The sequence below is a fragment of the Amblyomma americanum genome, chromosome 8 (assembly GCF_052857255.1).
Source record: "Amblyomma americanum isolate KBUSLIRL-KWMA chromosome 8, ASM5285725v1, whole genome shotgun sequence".
NCBI classification, from domain to species: domain Eukaryota; kingdom Metazoa; phylum Arthropoda; class Arachnida; order Ixodida; family Ixodidae; genus Amblyomma; species Amblyomma americanum.
The window spans coordinates 97695319-97714571 of record NC_135504.1 but is presented as its reverse complement, the minus strand read 5'-3'; the positions used below and the strand labels follow the sequence as shown (position 1 = coordinate 97714571).

At 47.1% G+C, this 19253-nt stretch overlaps 1 long non-coding RNA gene across 1 annotated transcript; it reads right to left on the bottom strand.

The window, feature by feature from the left end:
* Positions 1 to 14923: 14923 nt before the first annotated feature.
* Positions 14924 to 17392, bottom strand: LOC144101182 (uncharacterized). The gene is made up of 3 exons (XR_013307949.1): positions 17320 to 17392; positions 15989 to 16092; positions 14924 to 15057 (listed from the first exon to the last, which is right to left on the bottom strand). It is a non-coding gene; the product is annotated as an uncharacterized LOC144101182 (long non-coding RNA).
* Between the last annotated feature and the right edge of the window lie 1861 nt (positions 17393 to 19253).

Genomic DNA, 19253 nt, shown 5'->3' with positions numbered 1-19253 from the left:
GATAGAATTCAGCAAGCCAGGTTGACCATAAAACCGGCGAAATGTGAGGTGGGCTTTGAAGCCATTTCTTTTCTCGGTCACAAGCTGGGGATGGGCCGCATCGCGACGAAAGAGGACATCTTGGACAAAATACAGCAGGCCCAGACACCGACGAACAAGAAGGAGGTACAGTCGTTCCTGGGATAAACGGGATACTACAGGGACTTTATTCCCAATTATGCCCACATAGCCGACCCACTTGTCGAACTCGCTAAGAAGGGGGCAAGCAATAAGCTGACTTGGACTGCTGAACATGAAAATGCATTCGTGATGTTAAAAGGGTGTATGGCAAAACCGCCCGTTTTGCTTGCTCCGAATATGGATAAAGAGTTTGTGCTTCGCACTGATGCATCAGACCAAGCTTTAGGAGCCGTACCCTTGCAAGAAGAGAATCGCGTGCTACATCCGGTATTTTTTGCAAGCAAGAGATTATCGGCTAGTGAACGCAACTACTCCCCCGTTGAAAAGAAATGTTTGGCGTTGGTGTGGGCTGTAACGAAATTCCACATTTATCTGTATGGGAGACATTTCAGGATTCAGATAGATCATCAGCCGCTTGAATATTTAACCAGGGCCAAAATGAACAATAGTAAAGTTATGAGATGGAGTTTAGTCTTGCAAGAATACTCATTTCAGGTGGAATATATTCAAGGCAGAGATAACGTTGAAGCGGACTTCATGAGTAGAGCCAACTGAACAGCTCTAGATATCTCTGGCATGTATCTTGTTGTTGTTGTTGTTGTTGTGTTAATGTATCTCTAGAATTTACTTGTTGTTGTTGTTGCTGCTGTTGGTGGTACGTGATTATACAAGGGAGTGTGTTGTGGACACGAACATGTTTATTAAGGACTCTGTGCGGACAGCGGCAGTGGTGTGTTCTGGAAACGCAATTTTGTGTGCTGTGTTAGTGGTGTGCGTTTGGTGTGTGGTGGACCTCTGCGGTGTGTTGTGTGCTGGGTCCAGAATCGTCACAGAAGATAGTCGGTTGGCTGGATGGCTTGAAGATGAGGATGACGTGAGCAGTTTTTCATGAAAAAACGCTTCAGAGAGGGGGCCCTTGTGACATATATTATGGAGCCTAAATTAAAATTTTAAAGCAAAAAGGCGTGAAGAAGACGACGCGAATTAACCGAAAATAAAGAAGAGGAAGAAGAAGCATTCGTTGAGGTGGAGAGAGATGATTGGTGGAGAAGCATACGGTGACGTGGAGAGAGATGATTGGTGGAGAAGAGAAGACGACGACAAGGCTTACGTGGACTAACACCGAGGCTATTAAAGGGCGAGTGAGAGCGAGGCGCTGTGGGGCAACAGCAGAGAAGCGGAGGATCCGGCGGGTCAGGGACACTTTGGCTGGAAGAGAGCGACGCCGGCTACTGCTCCGATGAGCTCGCGTTCTACGACTCCGCATCGTGGACTTCCTGCCGTGCGTGAGACCGTTCCGGAGAGTCAACAGAGGACGCTACCACCTGCTACGGCCAGGGGTGTCTCCAGCGCTGTTGCAACCCATCCGGTGGTGCCCCCAACGCCAATAACACCGGCATCATCTCCACGGGTGCTTAGACCTGGAGCTTGTACGACGCAGTCAGCGACGCCGCCACCAAAGCCAACAACACCGGCATCATCTACACGGGCGCTTGGACCTGGAGCTTGTACGACGCAGCCAGCGACGCCAGCCCGAGCACGTCAAACACCGCCAGCGACACCAGCCCAAGCACGGCGAACGCCGCCTCGACGCCGCCTACTGGATTCATACAACGCCGCAGCCACACCGAACCAACCGTGAGCATGAACGCCGACCACGAATAGTAGAACGCTAGTAGTAGACGCTCGTAGTAGTGTGCCCGTGTCGTGTGTATTTATAGCCTTTGTGTGTTGTGTTAGTTTTGTTAGTTTTGTGTTCTAGTGTGTGTGTCGCGTAGGGTGTATTAAATGTGCGTTTGTGTGGGTACACCCGTCGCCTAGTCCATTCTTTCGGTCCGAGTGTTCTCTGGAGAGATCCGTTACAGCGGGAAAAAAAGGGGGGGGGGGGGTCGGAGGTCTAATCCTTCACTAATTACCCCTGTTTTTTATTTGAGCCCAATTAATTTACTTCATATACCTACATGTCGCAATGACGTTCGAGTCTTATTGCGACCTTGTAATCACAACCCACCTTTTTCGCATAGCCACTCTTCCCATGCGCGCCTTTCCTACTCCAGCTCAATTGCTTAAAATCTGCCAAATCGTACTGCGCACGTGCTGGGCAAAGCAATCCACTTTCGTTTCTGAATCGGTTTTGCTTCGGACGAGGGATTCCTCGTTGTCTTTCTTCTCCGGGTTAGAGAAGCTTCGCTACGCGTCCCAGCCTTTATGCTCCTGATTAGACCTCCCTCGGTACGCGACATGTGCATATTTTTCAACAAGTTCTCGCCCACTCGCCAGATGGCGGCACATCTTTAAAAAGAGGTGGATTTGTGTATTTTTAATCACTTTTCATTTACGCCGCTCCACGTGTGACGTGAAAAATTTTCGACCAATCCAGAGTCTCGCGACACAACAATTGATGCCGGACGCCGCCGATGGGAAGGCCCCGCGTCTTCCGCTGAACGGGACCCTTGACGCTATCGCGTTGAAAGTTACAACTGCCGCTGTGGCAAAACATGTCAATGGTGGGGAAAAATAAGACGCCCTTCCGAAATGTAAATATAACACCGTAATGCAGAGAACGCACAGGAAGTGGTCTCAACTATCATTAGCACAATGTTGTGAATCTATCAGCAGGGCAAGTCCTGGATTTAGACATAGCTCGGCACTGTTCTTGTAAATGACCTGCTACAGGCTAGGCAGTTTTACACACAAGCTCTGCCTGCAGCCTGGTTATGTGAATTTTCTATTTTGTTTTTTTCAGTCTTCTCTTATATTTAGGTTCATTGTTGCTACTATTTCTCTTCGTCCCTGTGTGAAAGTCAAGACATTTGGTTTGATTCACAGTACGAGGCCACGAGGGTTTGAACGTGATTGTAACCCGGACCACTCAGACCTTGTTACATATTCAAAATGTGCTGTACAAGTATGATTTCGTGCCCACCAGAAAGAGTGCGCAGTGTATGTTAATGGAAACGTGTTTCTTGTTGTTCACATTCACTGCGCTCTATACTGTTTTGTGGTGGGCGCTTTTAGGGAGACCAAAAACTTGTGTACATCAACGCTGCTTTTTTTTCAGTTGTTTCTTCATGTATTAGTTCCTACAATAGTCAATCACTGTTTTCCGGTTTTTTCCCCGCTCGAACCATATCAGGGAGCGAAAAGACAGACTGAGCTTGGGAGTTGGCAATGAAGCCAGTGCCTTTTTTCGAGCTGCAAAATATGCACCCTGATGTCGTGTTTTGATCATTCGTACATTGCTGCTGAAATAGTTCTTCCGAAAGAAAATGAGGTGCAAACATTCCTAAACTGCGTATGCGATAATAACAATGGCCCGTATCTTTATTGGTCTTAACAACTGCGTTAAGCCACGATGCTTGGTCGGTTGAGTGTCAGTCCTGTGCGCGCCTTTTCGACCATTTTCTCCTTCTCCAAGGCTTATTCATAATTTTTTTCGTGTTTACAAAAGGCCAGTCTTAGCAGCTTTAAGTTCACTTTCAGTGGACTTGTGGTGGATCATGCCTAGTAAATTATCGTGTTTGTAATAGCATGTTTAGAGCTACGAGGCGCTAAAGAACAAAATTTCTCGCTTTGCTTGGGTTCGCGATCTGGTCTACTCACCCTTAAATCCGACTCGACACTTCTTGCATCGACCCACTATCGTATTGACCACGTATGCTAAAATATGTTACTTCCCGCGATAGCGTACAGAACTCATTCGATCAAAAAGCCGTCGGCGTAGTCGGTACCGCGTGCCGGAAAAATATCAGGGACTGCGTAAATAAATTATCATGGCAATTTGTGGTCCTAGTAATTGATGATTGATTGGAGTATGATAGGCGATGACGAGTTAATGAAATCATTGTAATTAATTGTGCAAATGAAAAAAGGCGTCAACATTCTCAAAATAAAAAACCAATGCTTGATGGTGCTAAATAAAGTTGTGTAATGGAGCCATTAATCAATCGAAACAATTGAAAAAAATGTAAATGCGTTCAAAGGAGTCAAACTACTCAGAATGGAAAAGCTTACCCACTCCGCTCTCGCGTCATACCCTTAAGGCACAGGATAAGTGTCGTCTTCAATTTTTCACCCCGTTATTTCTTGTATAGATTTAGCAGTGACGAATATTTGTTGGAGAAATATTAGGCCATATGCTTGACAATCGTACTATAATGGAGGAGCAAGGGGAGGAGGAGGAGGAGGAGGAGGAGGAGGAGGAGGAGGAGGAAAGGCAGGGCGGTTAACCAGAAGAATAGCAGGTTTTTTACCCGGCACGGGGGGGAAATGGGTGAGGGGAGTAAATTATCGGGTTCAAGGAAAGCACACCTTACATTTGCGCACCCATCTCCTTCCGATGTTGAATAGCATAAGTATTAAAACATGCCTGTACCAACTGAAACCTGCTTTTTTTAGGGAACTTTCAACTTGCACCCCCGACACGTTTTTAAAACATTTCAGCTGCAGTTTCGCCACGCCATCATGGAACGTTTATTTCTCGCCGGTCAGATGGCTAGAAGGAGAGACCCTAGTCAGTACCCGCTGTCGTTGCATGCAACATTAGATGCGTGTCGAATTTGTATGGGATGCGTCGGCGGCTTCAGGGCTCCCTTCACAGGTGAAGTGTTTGACTGCACACTACCCTGCACCGGCAGCAAAGACCGAGCTTGCCAGATCATTCACCACCTGTCTGCATGGAACGACGCCCTACTCCAGGGCCGCTTTGAACTCCGCGAACGAGCGCGAACACATCCCGAGTTGAAGTTGGGGTTCGTAGCTCCGTTCGCCTCACTTAACGATCTTGAACAGCTGCTGAAAGTGGCCACGCTCCTCTACATCCTAATGAAGGAACATCACTGCCCGACAGCAGTTGACGTAGCAATTTGTAGACTGATGGTGTACGACGCACTCCTGTGGGACGCCCTTGGTGACAACAAGCACATCCAGAGTGTCACCCTCCTGGATTTCACGCACAACCGCGATGATTTCAAGCCATTTTTCTCTGTGATCCCGTCGCTCAAGAATTTAAGGCACTTGCAAAACGCAACCGACGCAGAGTTCCGCAAGGCACATCTGAGAGCGCTCGAGTCAACTCTGGAGAAAACAAACGCGCTGGAATCGTTGCATATTCCCGGACTCTGGAATTACGACATGGACTCGACGGACCTGCTGACTGCGATTGCCGGGTATGCCTCTCTGAGAGAGCTTGCACTAAACTTCTCGTTTTTGGAGCGCACCTTCGAGGATTCCCGCGACGACTTCTCAGCGCACCTCAAGAACAGCGGCGCACTGACGATGCTGAGCCTTGACGGAGACTGCGACTTTCGTGATGCCTGCGGGAAGCGTGTTTTGCGGGCGCTACGCGATAACCAAAGCATCCTCAATCTGAAACTGGAGGACATTTTACTCGATAATGACGAGCTCGACCTCATGGCCGGTGTGTTCGCGAAAAACACGGTGCTTCGCAGCTTCCAGATTCATTCTGTCTGCAAGTGTGTCATTGACGGGGGTGGACATAATGATCGCTGACTCCCCAGTCTGACAAGAAATGATACATTGGAAGAAAGACCTGCCGTTTCAGATCTGGCGGCCACCGCAGTGGTTGCAGTTCTTCAAAGTATTATCAATGAAGCAAGGACTCAAAAAGATCACCATTGGTTGGGTTGAAATGTCGATGTCGGACTTGAACGAGTTCTGCATGGCAGTCTGCCAAACTGAAGCAGAAGAGAGAGTTACCTTCGACCCTGCTTTCAATCTTTCCCTCTACGATAACAGCTTCAGCCTCATTCGGTGCAGGAGCTTCGTCGACATCTGGGCTGATTTTAAATACAATGCTCCACAACTTATGAAGCTGACAACCGAGGTCTCTGCTGTAAATCATGTGGCGTCATTAACGCTGAGCATCCCCCCGCATCCGGGTGATGTGGATCCGTTGTCTCCCATCGCCGGCCTCATCGGAGCAAAAGCCACGCTTAAGACGCTGCGTCTTTTTGTGACTGCAACCGATAAGGCTGGGAACTATACAAACGTAAGCTGGACAGCTATCATCGAGTCGCTCTCAAGAAACCAAGGCTTGCACTTCGTGAAGGCGGAAGGCATTGAAAAACTGGGCGATGTTATCAGACTCTTGAACTTTAATTGACCTCTTACTTCTGAGCTTGATTTTTGACATTTTGTTACTTTTGGGTTGACCTTTGACCTTAAGAACATCTAAAGGGGTGATGTGAAGCCACGTGATGACATTCGATGGGGGTGTCGAAAGACCATGTGATACAACGTCATAGCCACGTGGTCGTGTGGGTATAAGTATATAGAACGGCTGTCGCGAGCGTGTACAGGAGCATCTATGGACAAGCCTGGAGCTGCCAGGCAGCTTCTCACTGAATTCTAGAGTTAGCTAAATTAAGCCACTGCCAATGTTTGGCAGGGCGATGCACTCGGAGACAATATCACAAAGGTGAAATGTCCCAAATGTGATTTTTTTATGGTTTTCCCCTGCCGGTTTTTATTTATACGCCGAAACTAGAAGAGCAGAGAAAGCGACGAATTTTTCTGCTAGAGAAAGGAACGAGCCATGTCCAGAGTACGCTCTTATAAATGCGTTCCGCTTAGGGACAACCCAGCGAGCCATGGGAAGAAATATGGTAAGTGTAACGTTAAGAGACCGGAAGCAGGCAGAGAGGGCTAGCGAACACGCGCGGGTTAGTGACATTCCAGTAAAAATCAAGGGGAAGAACTGGGCTTGGCAGGGCATGCAAAGTAAAGGCAAGATATCCGCTGCTCCTTGAAGGGGCTGCGAAACACCGCTTGAACGGGTGCCGGTTACATTTCAGTTGGATTCTTTATGTCACCAGATGCTGACTCAAAAAGAATGACGAGAATGACGAAGAACGGGAGTTATTCTATAAGAAATTTCAAAACACAAGCAAACAAAATGCTGCTCTCAACTCGAATTTTGCGCAGTTTCACTATTTTACTCTCCCAATGACGACACTTAGTGCGACCAATCAAATCAGCCTATCTGAGCACGTGGCGGAAGTTTGCACTCCATGGTTGCCTGTCCTTTGTAGCTCGTTCATGCCAAGGCTGTCAGCGCCGTCTGCATGGTTACAACAATGTGAACGCCCAGCTGACCCAGCGATGCTTCATCGTCACGTCGACTGCGTAGAAGGAACACTAATCAGTGACTTTCCCTTACTAATGGATCCGAACTCGAGCGCGAGATACTGCGATGATGTGACAGCCTGCGCAAGATATGCGACACATTTAGCATAGCGCGCGCCGCTACTGCTTACCGCCAACCATCGCCTGTCGCTCCTAGCGCGCTGGTTGGTCACGGCGAGGAAGGAGCGCGCGCTGTTGACGGGAACGTGGAGCCACCTGGCGCCGCCGCCCGGTGATCCTCCACAAGCTGACGAGGCGCGCTCCCTGCTAAATGTGAAACGAACGCATCCTTCCTTGGGACCGAAACAAACGCTTATACAGTTCAATGGCTCGAACGGATCGATTCCGCAAAGCCGCATTCAGATACATAGAGAGTAGCCATAAGTGTTGAGTGCTAGGTCGCAGGATATTTACAGACAGGCGCAAAGTCCTTCGATTTAAAAAGTAACCATAGCCTGTGGAGGTGATAATAATTGGTTTTGGGGGGAAAGGAAATGGAGCAGTATCTGTCTCATATATCGTTGGACACCTGAACCGCGCCGTAAGGGAAGGGATAAAGGAGGGAGTGAAAGAAGAAAGGAAGAAGAGGTGCCGTAGTGGAGGGCTCAGGAATAATTTCGACCACCTGGGGATCTTTAACGTGCACTGACATCGCACAGCACACGGGCGCCTTAGCGTTTTTCCTGCATAAAAACGCAGCCGCCGCGTCGGGTAAGAACCAGGGAACTCCGGATCAGCAGTCGAGCGCCCTAACCCCTGAGCCACCGCGGCGGGGCCGCCTGTGGAGGTGTATTTTTGTTTTACTTGCTCTACAGCGCTCTTATCTAGGGCAAACAAGTTGGTTTCGTTAATGTAATATAAAACAGAAAAACTTGAAAAACGTACGTCTAGTTATTAACACAATTTGCAGTATATTTACTCTTTGTCCAATCATCAAGCTCCCACTAAGTGATGTCATATCCGCTGCTAAAAACCGCCACTGTATGATGGCACCGTCAGCGCCACGAATTTGTTTTTGCGAGCTAATTAAAATACTAAAAACCGCAGTATAAGCGGTGTGACCAATGCTAATAGCATCACAACTCATTCTATGCAAGCAACAGGCAAAACAATGCACTGAAAATGTGTTTGGGGGCCCCTTTAAGGGTAAGAGAGTGAATTCCCACAGAAGGCAAGCGTAACAGGGGGTGGCAGAAAGTTCTGGGCGGATGAGATTAATAAATAAGGGCGAGCATGGCGGCCGAAGGTGGCAAAAGATAGGGTTTGAAGCCCTATTTTCTGTGCTACGAATTACTTTGCTGCACTGTACGCTGTTTTTTTTTGATAATTTTATGTGACCACCCTCCTCTATAACGCTTTCGGCCCTTATGGTACACGCGAGGGTAGAGGCCTTTGCCCTGTAGTGGGTGTAGTGAGGCTGATGATGATGAAGATGAAGCACGACATCGTTTTCCAAACCACCGTATATGCGGGAATCTATTCATATGGCTGCTATATGCAGTTATGAAACCGGTTGAAAAATTTTCCGTTAACCCCGTCTTCAAAAATCTCGCAGCAAATGGCCTTGTTTTGTTTTTTTACTTGTAGGGTAAAAAAGTGATTAGTGCGACAAAGGTGACAGCCGCTGGGAGGTTGGAATTCCGGCGCGTCTTAAAATTGAAGTTCTTCAGGTGTAAGAGTGAAAGGGAAGTACGGAATAGAGGGCGCATCGTGTTCTCTTTAGTTTTTCTCGCTGCAGAGGAGTGTTCACGATCTCATAATGCTAGAAGACCATTTGAAATAGTAGTGTGCAAGTGAATTCAAATCTGGCACACAAAAATGTGTTCATTTTCCTGCCTTGGATGTTGTTCTGAAAAATTTTTCCTTTGTTAGGTTTGGATGCTTGCTGCGCACGGTCCCCGCGTTGCTCATTCACGGCGACAGAGGCAACACGTAAAGTTTAAAGCAACGCAGACGAATGCATACGTTCCACCCTCTCACAATAATGCGTGCTGGAATGCATCATGAATGAGCCCATCACGATTACTGGTTGAAGTGTAGAACATGCATGAAACACACTGCAGGTATCACGCTTTAGGAGTTGAGCGAAATATTTAATCAGTGATGCGTCTTTATATTTTTATATCACCTCGTACGATAATTTCCATTCCTGTCTGCAGCTCAATTCACAGCTAGCGCAGGGTTGGCTTAGTGGTTTGATCATCCGCCTCGAATGCGGGAGATGCCGGATTCTATCTTCAGGGCTGTCAGATATGCAGAGGTGGTACAATTGGTACAAGCTTTTCCTGGTTTGACGCCCGACTTCTTCAGGGTGAAATGCTTGGTAAACGGGTCGCTGACTCCGTCTTGAGTAAGCGAGGACACCTTGTCATGACGTCATTTGGCCGCATGTGCCTTTGCGCCGTAAAAATTTACCGCTCATCATTTGTACTGATGCACTCCTTGAGTTTGTCGCCTTGTCTGATTATTTTGTTCGCGCTGACCTCCTAGGAACACGTAATCAGCCCCTCTGAAAAGGTAAGCCACGTCACTTTATAGAGTCACAATTTGTTAGTCGCCAGCTGACTTTTTAGGACGCGTAGAATTGGGAACTTTTTCCTCCTCTTCATTTATCCTATTTCGGTGTTGCTTGCAGCTACAGGTTACAGGTTACAGAGCACTATGATTCGCAGGGCGCTGGTTTTATGTTATTGTTGACTCCAAAGCGACAGCACACAGGAGATGGCAAACAGGAGCGATGGCAAACAAGAGAAAACTCATCCGGGTTTATCTCAAGCGGCTAATCAATATGTTTCTCTTTGATGAGGCTCTTGATGCGCCCAATTTACGGAAAATTCAATAGGCAACAGATGCAGTACGAGCATAGCAAGAGGGACTCGAAATAGAAGCTTTGTATTTTAAATCCTTGTTTTTTATCCCCCTCAAGAAAAATTAGCGTTGGCTTACTTTTGCTATGCCTAGTATATGCAGCGAAAGTTGCCGCCTCTCTTCTTCCACGGCTTGCAACTGACGGCCGAGCGCATCGTCTCCCCTATTCATTCGGCCCCACGCGCATGCGCAGTAAGGCGCAGAGCTGGTCGTGGCGTCCCCGCGCAGCTTGGAAGAGGGCGAGGCGGTGGAGTCGGTGGCGGTCGCGGCGGCGCCAACTGTGACGTCACGCGCAGCGCAACTGTGGCGAAACTAAGAGCAGTAAGAGCAGACGGCCAAGTCGGGCGAAATCACTCCGGCTAGCGTAGTTTAGCTTCAGCTACAAAACATGTAGGTGCCGTCTTTTTCGTCCGCATCTACTCTGGCAGGAAATAACCTCACACGAAATCGTGACGTGGTGTGAAGTTTCAAGGCATCAGAAAATCGAATCAGATTTCTGGCCACTTCACGGATGGACATTTAGAGAATCCCACTGCTCAAAAGCGCACGTCACAACTCACTCTGTTGTCTCGTCCCAAACCGTTCGCTGTGTCCACAAGATAACTGCCGGTGCCATAGAACGCGTCTTCGGCCATCGTGCCCTGCTGGAAGAGTTCGCCCAAGTGCAATGCATCTCCGTGGAAAAGGATGCCGCTGAGCTAAGGGCCGCACTGTGCGCGTTCGACGACATGCGCTCCTTCATGTTCATGGCTGGCGTCGTTCGCGTGAGTGTCGTATGCCACGCCCGGAAAGACATGCGGATGCAGCTCGACGCCCTGAACGAGCCTTGCTGGAGGTTACTCCCGCGCTACCTGTTCTTGGACCACGTGGTCACGAAAGTGTCGCCGGCGTTCTTACCGCAATAACTGCAGTTTTGTAGTATTACCGTTTTGTACTCATGTATTTTTGCCTTCACAGCAACTTATGAAGGCACCTAAGCAATTCTTATAGACAATGGAGGAGCATTACTTGCCGCAAAGTTGTTGAGTAGCTTGCTTCGCGCGTTTCACTGCGTTGCGAAGGTGCCGTATACTTCGTCGGCATTGAGCTACCTCCTCCGGCCACGCTTTGATGTCTCGCCTGATGACGTAGACGCAAGTGATTCAGCTTGAAACGATGCAGACCCCATAGCGCCGCAACGTTCCTCTCCGAAAGCGGAAGGCCAACTGATGGCGCCGGGGTCTCTCCCTTTAGTGTAATCTCTAGCCGCGTTCACGTGAATATGACTAAGAATACGTGAATACGGCACATCGTATTTCCAGCGTATCTTAAGGGGGTGACACGTCAATTCTTGCATATATCTCGTCAAGTCCGCCATGAAGACAGTGGCGTCTTGCCCAGTGCATGCGGCGGAGGTGGCCAGCGGCTGCCGCCTTGAGTATGATCTGCTTTGTTATCTGGCTGAAGGGGTCCCCAGGGAGCAAGGGCGGATCACCCGTTTCCAGTCATCGCGGAGCTAGACAACCTTCTCGTAGGGAGAGAGTCACATTCCGCAGTGTGAAGTGCGTTTCTCTTTCTTGTCTGAGGGGCTGCGGTAAGACTTCCGGTAGAGGTGATGACGTCATTCGCGTGCCGTGTTTCTGCCACGGTTTTCTGATGACGGTGGTGTTTTCGCTAAACGAGCGAAGTAATGTGAATGCGGCTGTCGCAGTAAACCAACTGGACCATAACTGTTTTTGCACGCGGCGTTTTTAAAGTGAGCACATGGTACTCAACAATGAAGCAGACATTTGCTTGATTAAGTAAGAGCCACAATACTGCCTACAAGAAGCGGTTTTCATTCTCCCAATTAAATATTGCATGCTCTTGTTTTCCGTGGTCTTCTGCTTCCTCCTGGTAGACACTAAATTTGATATCGCGTTTAGTTTTCTATTGTCGATGCCCTAAAATTATCCCGAAACAGCTCTTAGTTAAGCATAGGCCTGGGAGAAGTGCTTGAATCCGTGGTTGGGGATAAGTGTGACACTCCGAGGTGAATCGAGATGATGTAGACAGGTGGGCTCGAATTGCCTCCGTAAGGAACAAGTACCACAAGTGCGAAATTTTTTTCTTTTTCAATCTCTTATTCCAGGTAACCTCAGCGCCTCCTCATCGCTGAGGAGAATGCTGAGCTTAGCGTTGGCTGCAGATGCCTCGCCCTTCTTGCTGAAGCAAGGATTGTGGTTTTCAGGCTGCCTGGCTTCGTTATTTGTATGTAACGGGTCTTATCACATTTTTTTAGACGCTATACACCACCATAGGACAATCCACCCGACTTATACACCCTCTCGACACACCAGAATCATACATATACTCATTACTCTTCGGCCCTGTAAACCCGGTGTTGCTTTTAACACGTGCCATAATTTTGCCTGAGCCGTCCAGAAACCTTGTATTTGGCGCTCTTTGGCCTCAGATGCCCTTGCAGAAAAGACCCCACAACCACAACCACCACCACCACCACCATAATCATCATCATCATCATCAATCATCATCATCTTTTTTTGCAATAGTCCCTCGGTGGCTGTGCTGTGAATGAGCCACTGCCCATCTGTAGCGTTTCCAATGCGATCGAATCCAATGGCAGATTATTTGTACCGAAGGCTGGTACTTGTATCCGAACCTTTGTGACACATGTTCTCTGCGATATATATTTATCAGCATTCGATGAGCGCTTCGCACTATCGCTTTTTCGCTATGTTGACCACTTTTTCGCTATGTTGACGATTACCTAGTTATACTTCACTTGACTCTAGAGGATAATCTCGACGACGCCATCAGGGACATACTGGAAGCATTTGCATATGTTTCAGGAGGCCTCACTTTCACGCACGAGTTGACCAGTGATAACTGCCTGCAGTACATGGACCTTAAGCAAATGTACAACCCTAGGACTAGGAAAGCCCCACTGCCATTGGAAAGCGCTCAATACAAACTTGTTAAACGCACTAACATAACATAACCCACCGATTCCATATCGCTGGTTACTCCGAGCATTTAGTAACCGGTGTATGTGAAAGTTTATCGCATACAGTGAAGGGTTGAAAAAGCAGAAGGCACTGCGAAGAACGATCTCGTGCAGGTTCTGCCCTACATTAATTATGTTTTGCATAATGGTACTGGGTCGTGATCGTCTTCTCGGCACAGTGTATACTTAGCATAGTGTCGGCATTGATTACTCTTGAATTAACATCAAGTGCTCGTCCCTCCCGAAAACCATTGTTGAAAATAGTATTCTGAATCCGCACGATTTTCACGATGCCGATACTGCCGAGAATTTCGACAAAAAACTTAAATTGTGCTTCTGGTCTCAACGTGCATGTCTTCTAATGTGCTTTTCTTTTTTATTTTCTTCCTCACCCTGTAACAGCCCGCAAAAGTTTTACAGTATTGTAAATAAAAAAAATAGTAGGTCCCAGTGTAGTAAGAAGCACGTCAAGAAAATCACGGAGTCTCTTTTGGTCGTTGTGTATAAACTTCACTCACCTTGGGCAACGTTCTTCAAACGGGTGGGTGTTTCGGTTAAAGGGCATCCGAGCATAACACGGCAGTAAGGAATAACTCCAGAGGCTACCTAGCTCAACATTGTAACAACTGCAGAGGAAATGGCAAGAAAGGGATTCATTGGAAATGCGATCTTTGAAAAAAACTTTTTCTTCTCGATCGAAAGACCAATTCGAGAGAGAGGTGGTGGAAGCATTTCACAGCATGAAACGAACGACAAAGTTTAACTGTGCCTACATAAAATAAGCCTTTTCACACGGTCTTTAAATCATTTCTGCGCTTGCTACTCTATTTATTCGCTCATAGCTTTTTATCTCCACATTGAGTTATGTTTTACTACCTCACCACCACCATTACTCTGGTTGCTTGTTGTTTTACATTTCGTAGTCTGCGCAGTCATCTCTCGTTTTATCGCCTCATTTTCGCCTTTACTCTTGTTGTTTTGCATTTCAACATTTAGGTTTCCATGGCACTTGTTTTTATGTCGTCACCCTCCGCCTTTACTCCAGTTACATGGAGTGTGAAGAGACAATATGCCATCCCTGCATCTTTTTTTGACAGTTTCTTCTTTACATGAATGCTGTGTTGTGCGATATAATAATTCCTTGTCGATTTACCTGGCCTCCAGTATAGACCTGTCCACTGCCCACAGCATAAGTGCGCGTGCGTGTTGGACTGTGCTGCGCATGCACAGTAGATGCCTGTATGAAATCCGCCAATGAGAACGGTGCTGGCACAGTCCAGTGGTGAGACGGTTGCGCTCAAAAGCGCAAATGTGAGAAAGGCTATAGTTGCCAGTTAGAATTCTCTCCCCCTCTGTTTATCTGCATATGTGCGAGTGACAAAGGTGGTCGTTCGCCTGGGTTCCCGCCTTGAACAGCCTGTGCATTCGCTCCATTGAATAAACGGTTGGCAGTCTGCGGTCCTGGCGGCTTATTCGTTTCTTTACCTCCTGTCCTCGTCCTAACGTTCTTCAGAAACGAACCAACTATCGAACCAACTATACCTCAAGAACGTCCTACTAAAGAACTTTGATCTCCAGGAATCTTCCAGTGAAGTGGTTGAATTTCCTTTCATGGTAGTAAAGGGAGTCAGATTTATTTTGCGAAGATGGTGGTGGTAAAAATTTTATTATGACATAGGAATTTGGGCCACACAGGCCCCTACGCCTCCTCACGATCCTACTACACCTAAACTTTTATGTTCCTGCGGTCGATGACGTCAACAGCCCGGTCCGTAGCGGTCTTCTGCCGGACGGGGTCTTCAGAGCTTAGCAGCGTCTCCCAGTCCTCCCAGATGAATGAGGCACTCCATGCCCCGCGGCAGAGGATCCGCCGGCCCCTGTAAATTTGTTCCTTAGATCACAAACTTCGTAAGCTCGGGTTTCGTTAGGTCAACTACGACCAGGTCGACCAGAGTTTTAACCAGACAAGGTTAAGCCAATGTGATCGAGTGCTAAGCGACAACCTTGCGAGCAAAATAGGAACGAAATGAGAAGGGTTCAGAGTATCAGTACGGGAGGGCTGAGACAGCTGAATGACGCGACCACAGCAAACATGCACGTCGATGATTACCATCGAGGATGCCTGTTTACCGCAACATTTTCACAACTGAATCTGCGAAGTGCTAAAAACGATGCAATGTGCACCGCCTTGCTAAAAACCTCACGACAACCCTCATCTTATTGGGACGCAGAGTTCTGATGGTGAAACACGAATGGACGTTTCGTATTACATTCTCTGTAAATACTACACGTCGGCCATGATATTGGCATTGCTCAGTTGCGCACACACCGCTAACATATCTCACAACATGCGACTATGACTAATTCCTAAACATTGCTTTTCTGAGCCAAAGTCGAGACCTAAATATTGGCAACCGGAAATGCACATTCGCCGTTTGAACACACCGCTGCCCGTATGCGACGAAAAACTTGGGAGACCCCTGAGCAGTTTTCTCATTTGATGTATGCGACACAAAATATGTTACAGCGTCAGGCGATTGGATAAATAGAGCACCATGATCCACCGCTAGGGTTTGTGCGAATAAACGTGCATTGTGCGCATCTGATCCTCGAGAGAGATGATAGTTTTTAGTCTATTTAACCGTGTGTATAGGTCATGCACACGAAGTAACTCTCTCTCGTCAGTAGGCCGCTTCGTTAAAGAGCCTGTACAGCGGGCGCGCAGCAATGCACACTATGCTATTCGCTTTTCAGCTCATAAACATGCCTGAGTGAGTGCAGAAAAAGGAACAAAAACAGTAGACTTACTTATGAAGTTGATTCAGGTGCTGGAAGCCCCCGTTATCTCGGTTGGCGGCGACGTACCACATCCAAAGAAACAGCAGCTCTCCGGTGACACCAGGAGAATGTTGCTGTTACAAAGTAAACCGGTGATTACACGCTGTTACTGATAATTTTCCGGGGTTTACTGAAGCGAATGTTTAAGTCAAACGCTGCGCTCGTACTCCAGTGGTACAACAGTGGTAGTCAACTAACCCCAAGCATATCCAAGTATGCGAGCGCTGTGTACAGCAGTAGACGCACAAGTCTACGCGTGCTAAAACTACGGAACGTGGCATTGAGTTCTGCTTCAACCTTTTGCTCCGGTTGAAGGCAGCGCTCACCAGCACAGTTTTGTTTTTAAAATTCCAATTATATTCTAGGTGCCAGATGGCCACTAAATCTTACCGAGTGTGACATGAGACGTCGTCACGTGCTATTTCGATACAACGAGCTCCTTACGCTACCGCATAATTTGGTGCTTATGTGCACTGTCCCATCTGCCACGTGGTAACTATCATCAGATTGGTCGTGGTAGCCGTGCTTCCAATGTTGTTGCTGCGAGACGTAGGCAAGATGAAGAAACAATCACAAATTCAAGGCCCGAAAACAAAAGAAATAATGGGAATCTCTGCCGAGGCATTGTTTAAAACGGCGATGTGCATATTAGTGGGCAGAGAACATGAGAGCTGAATGAAATGGTTGTTGCGGTGGCACCTGAAGTGCAGCCACAGACTCTGTTCTTTAAAGAACTTAGGAGAAAGACTCTTGCCATCACCTGCGAGGTTCATTTGCATTCTTTTCATTCGAGATTGATGAGGCTGTTTATGTTAGGGCTCGTCGCACGGCTTAGCGAATTGAGTTGCTAACACCTCTACTCGACTCGATGTGATGTAGAGCGACTTAGAGGTACTGTCTTTGCCAACAATAACCGAGCAACGGCGGTTTATTTCTTAGCCGCTTAGTGACGCACTTATGGCAGCCTTTAAGCTCAGAGTTTGTCTAGAGTAAGCTGAACCCTTGTCCTCAGGTTCACACACCTTTCGATCTTTAAGGGTGCCGTAAAGCTCCCCTACATTGTTGAGAAGGAGAAACCTGCTGGCCGGTTACTTTTGGCAAATGAGGTACTTAAAATTTTGTGTAATTGCAGCTGGTGTTTCTTGCATCAAGGGTCCTTTGTGACTGGTCAACAGATCTTTCTTCTTTCGAACTAGCGGGCGCTGTAGCGTGATTATGAACCGTTTCTACGTTTTTTTTTTTCTCTGGGCCCTAAAAAATGGCGCCACTCGCCGACACAATACAAATAGAAACGAACTCACCGACGAATTTCAGGCCAAGGCTTTGAAATCCCAGGTTCTGTTGAGAAATCACGCTCTGCCCAGGTACCGCATCTAAACAGAAACGCCAATCCTGTAAAAGTTACAAAAAATATGGGTTGCACCCTTACAAGGCAGTGTTATAATTTCCACCACAAACACTTTACCGAGTCATCAACTGTGTGGAGTAGGGCGGGTGGGTGTGGGTAAATAGGCAGTATTTAGGGGTGGATATTTTTTCTTCCTCATAGAGTAAGACTAAGACCAGAACAGCATGGAGAGGGTATTACTCTTACCACGCAGTCACTTGTTCAACAAGTCGAAAAACCTCGCCCACTTTTGGCGGTAACCTCAATCGTTATCAACAGTTTGGCAAATGGCGCTGCAGGCGTGCCATTTTCAAATTTCAAAGGGCCCCGAATACATAAATGGTATAGCTATTCTTTGCAATTGCAGTCATTCTCCTCATGATTTATAGGGATTCAACATACCAAATCGACTCATCTAGTGAATTAATGCGAAAGCATCAGATGGCCTATCTCAAAGTCATGTCCGCGAAACGTGTCTGCAAAACGTGTCCGCACTATGACGTGAAAACCTTAATGTTTGATTGTAATGTAATATGTCGTTATGAAGACAGATGACGTCATGCTGTTAAATTAGTAACCACTAATTACGATAATTAATTACTATTGACAAAATTAATTACGGTGAGAGTTATTGAATGATAACGATGTGGAAGAGATAATAAGTGATGATGTCATACCAGAGCCACGTGGAAAGGACGCAGAAAATCTGAAGTCAGGTTACAAAATGATCACATATACCAAGGCCATATGACAAGACGACGCAAAAATTTCGAAGGAAACGACACCTGTTTCTGACGCCTGTTTCTTATATCTCGGCGGACACCTGAACCGCGCTGTGAGGGAAGGAAAGTGAATTGAATGTTGGTTTAAGGAAAGGATATTACGCCTGTATCACACATCTCGGTGGACACCCGAATCGCTTCGTAAGCGAAGGAAAGTGAAAGTTGATTTTAAAAAAGGAAATGACGCCTGTCTCACATTGCGCCACATTTCCTTTCCCCAGAAACCAATTACCTTTTCTTTCCTGAAATTATTTGTCTGCAAGGTTTGTGCGGCGTCGTTTGGAACCGGATTTGGTTGCGTATCTCCGTGTACAACGAGCAATAATCCCTCCCTCACTGAAATTACAAATGGCAATGTACAATTACAAAAAAAAATTAATACACCACATGTGCTAATAGCAACAATAGATAATTAATACGTTCCTGCCTTTAGAAGTTCTGGTTCACATTAATTTACTGTATGTGTGCGTCTTTTCAAGTTTATTTTATAGCTGGGATTCTTGCGCGTGGGCTGGTTTATTAAACGGTTCATGTAGGTATAGGGTGCCCTATTTGTGGTTCTAGTGGGCCTCCTGCTTATCTGTGCCTATAACCAAGTACTGGACTGTAAATATGAAATAAAAATGTTCATGTTCAAATGCGATCCGTAGTTTGCTCATACGGCCGTTTAAGCACGCACCTTGGGGGCCATCCGCTCGGGCTGTTTCCAGTCTTCACCTCGGACTGGAATTAAGGGACACTGTGCTGAAGTCACCTGACAAAAAGATGACGCTGTCAAAGAGGAGAAAGAGTGACAAAGAGGAGAAAAGAGACAGAGAGACACATAGACGCACAAAAGAGGCGCTTAGTCATTGCAGCAGCACATGATTTCGCATTTCACCAAATTGGGTCGCAGCAGTGTTCTCAAACGTTTTGGAACGCTCGGGAGACACAGTCTTGATGGCGAAGACGTAAAACACAAATTGATAGTTTCTGTTACGTTCTCTCTACGTACTACACTTCGGCCAGGACATTGGCATTCATTTGCACATACACCGATAACAAATCTCAGAACACGTGACTGTGA